This window comes from Gossypium arboreum, chromosome 5, assembly GCF_025698485.1.
Source record: "Gossypium arboreum isolate Shixiya-1 chromosome 5, ASM2569848v2, whole genome shotgun sequence".
NCBI lineage: Eukaryota > Viridiplantae > Streptophyta > Magnoliopsida > Malvales > Malvaceae > Gossypium > Gossypium arboreum.
This window is the reverse complement of record NC_069074.1, coordinates 52681577-52684712: the sequence shown is the minus strand read 5'-3', so window position 1 is coordinate 52684712 and position 3136 is coordinate 52681577. Positions and strand designations below refer to the sequence as shown.

At 36.1% G+C, this 3136-nt stretch overlaps 1 non-coding gene across 1 annotated transcript; it reads right to left on the bottom strand.

Moving 5' to 3' along the window:
- Positions 1–1504: 1504 nt before the first annotated feature.
- LOC128293479 (small nucleolar RNA R71) lies at positions 1505–1611 on the bottom strand. The gene has a single exon (XR_008283660.1). It is a non-coding gene; the product is annotated as a small nucleolar RNA R71 (small nucleolar RNA).
- Positions 1612–3136: the final 1525 nt, after the last annotated feature.

Sequence of the window (3136 nt, the reverse complement as noted above, 5' to 3'; positions counted from 1 at the left end):
TTGTTATTCTGAGATGTTTTCTTATTTAGTTATGAACTAAATTCCCTAAATACCTAAGGGGAATGAAACCTAAGACGAATCTTGTTATTATTTTCTGAATTGTATGATAAATATTTAACTTGTTCTTAATTATGTGTTATTAATTCTTGTTTTGATATCCCAGGATACTAATTCAAGATAAGCTCTTATTCAGAGGAGGAATAGACCCTGTCTAAGAGTACATTTTTCATAATTAACTGGAGTTGGTTGCGCGCCTAGACATAGGGAAACAAGATTTTGCCGGATTAGGGTGAAACCTAATAAGGGGATCCATAGATCGAGTTAATGCAACCCTAGGGTGTTAATTAGAGAAAGGTCTCAATTATTCAATCTAGGGATTAGACGTTATTAGTCTTAAATAAGGATAATAACATAACTTAGGGATCTCTACAGAACAAGTTAAATGAATAAATCGTCCTATTCGGAGACAGTCTAGGTGGATTTTTCCTTAGGTATTGTCTTAATTCAATCGATTTTCCCAAAAGCAATTCCCCAATTCTATTATCTGTGAATTCTTAGTTTAGCTAATTAGTTAGTTAAAACAAAACCTCTTTATTCTTAGGCTAGATAATAAAAAGATAGTCATTACTAGTACTTTTAGTTTCTTTGGATTCGACAATCCAGTCTTACTAAAACTATACTACTGTTCGATAGGTACACTTGCCTACATTGCGATAATAGTTAGTTTCAAGAACGATTAATTATAAATATTTAAAACCTATCACGAAATCAAGCGATCAAGTTTTTGGCGCCGTTGCTGAGGAACTAAAATGTTAGGAACACTCAATTTTTATTACTTTAGCCATTTATTTCTTGCAATCTAATTTTAGTTTTAATTTTATTCTAATTTACTAATTTTCTTTTTCCTTCTTCTGGAAGGTTTTTATAGTTTATGACTAGAAGAAACCCGTCAGGACTACTACTTTTTGACGAAGAAATCGATCGCACAGTTCACAGAAACCAAAGAGAAATAAGGTAAAGCCTAAGATACACAGAGAACAAGCAAGAAGATGATACTCAACCCCCAACCGAAGAGATGGCTGAAAACCAAGACAATCAGCTACCTCCTGCAATTGCGGCTAATCAAAATCCTGTTCCACGCACTATATATGATTATGCTAAACCTTCTTTAACAAGAACTGAATCAAGCATAGTTAGACCTATTGTAGCTGCAAATACTTTTGAACTGAAACCTAACATAATTCAAATGATACAACAGTTTGTTCAATTTGATGGTTTGCAGGATGAAGATCCTAATGCTCACTTAGCAAACTTTTTGGAACTATGCGATACATTTAAAATTAATGGCATTTTTGATGATGATATTCGTCTTCGGTTATTCCCTTTCTCATTGAGGAACAAAGCTAAACAGTGGTTGCACTCATTACCATGAGCGTCAATTACTACTTGGGAACAAATGACTGAAAAATTTTTACTAAAATATTTTCCACTGGCTAAAACGGCTAAATTACCTAATGATATCTCTTCTTTTTTATAGATGGATTTAGAAACACTCTACGATGCATGGGAGAGATACAAGGACCTTTTGAGAAGGTGCCCTCACCATAGGTTATCGCTTTGGCTCCAGGTTCAAACGTTCCATAATGGCCTAATCCTTCAACTCGACAAATGGTTGACGCAACTGCTAGCGGAACCATTAATAATAAAACACCTGAAAATGCTTATGAGTTCATAGAGGAGATGTCATTGAATAACTATCAGTGGCAAGTCATGAGGACAAAGCCAACGAAAATAGCCGGTGTTTATAACGTCGATTCGGTCACCGTGCTCTCTAATCAGGTAGAACTTTTGAATAAGAAAATTGATGATTTTCTTAGTTCGTCACAGGTTCACCTAGTAATGAAGTGCGAAGCAAGTAGAGGTGGAACAAGCCATTCGGAATACCAACCTTATGGCCACAACATGGATAACGAGCAATTAAATTACATGGGTAATAATCCTTGACCTCAAAATAATCCATATAGAAACACTTATAATGTAGGTTGGAGGAACCACCCAAATTTCTCATGGGGAGGCCAAGGAAATCAGCGACCACCTCCGGGCTGCCAACAGCTACCCTATCAACAGGAAAAGAAATTGAACCTTGAAGAGATGCTCTCAAAGTTTATATCGGTGTCAAAAACTAGTTTTTAGAACACTGAAACGACACTTAAAAATCAACAAGTGTCAATCCAAGGGCTCGAAACTCAAATAGGCCAGCTTTCTAAACTAATCTCCGAACGACCATAAGGTAGCTTGCTAAGTAATACTGAACCTAACCCAAGGGAACAACTCAACGTGATTAATGTTCAAAATGAAGAAGGATTTGTTGAGCCTGAGCCAGAACCGAGGCAAGAAACGGGGTAAGCAAAGGTAAAGGTGAGGTAGATTATAATAAAAAAAACCAGTGACTGTCGAATATAAACCTCATGTGCCATACCCTAACGCGACAAGGAAATACCACTCAGATGAACAATTTGGTAAATTCCTTAAACTCTTAAAAAAATTACATATTAACTTACCGTTTATTGAAGCTCTATCGCAGATGCCAAACGCAATGAACTTTTTAAAGGGGCTTTTAGCAAATAAGTGGAAGTTGGACGAGGCGTCGCATGTGGAGCTAAACGCAGTTTGCTCAGCCATTCTTTAAAATAAACTACCCAACAAACTAAAAGATCCAGGGAGCTTTACAATTCCTTGCTTAATTGGTAGTTTAGATGTTAATAATGCATTAGCTGATTTAGGGGCTAGTATTAACGTCATGCCCTACAAAATGTTTAAGCTATTAGGTCTCGAGAAACCCAAACATGCTAGGATGAGAATTCAATTAGTAGATAAAAATATAAGATTCCCTAGGGGTGTTATTGAAGATGTGCTAGTTAAAATCGATAAATTTATATTTTCCATTGACTTTATTGTTCTAGATATAGAGGAGGATAGCAAAACTCTTTTAATTCTAGGAAGGCCCTTTTTAGCAACTGCTAAAACAATTATTGATGTTGGCACAGGTGAACTCACACTCTGTGTGGGAGACAAAACAATCACCCTTCAAGCTCGCAATTCCGATAACACATTGGAAATTGAAGGTGATCGTCTA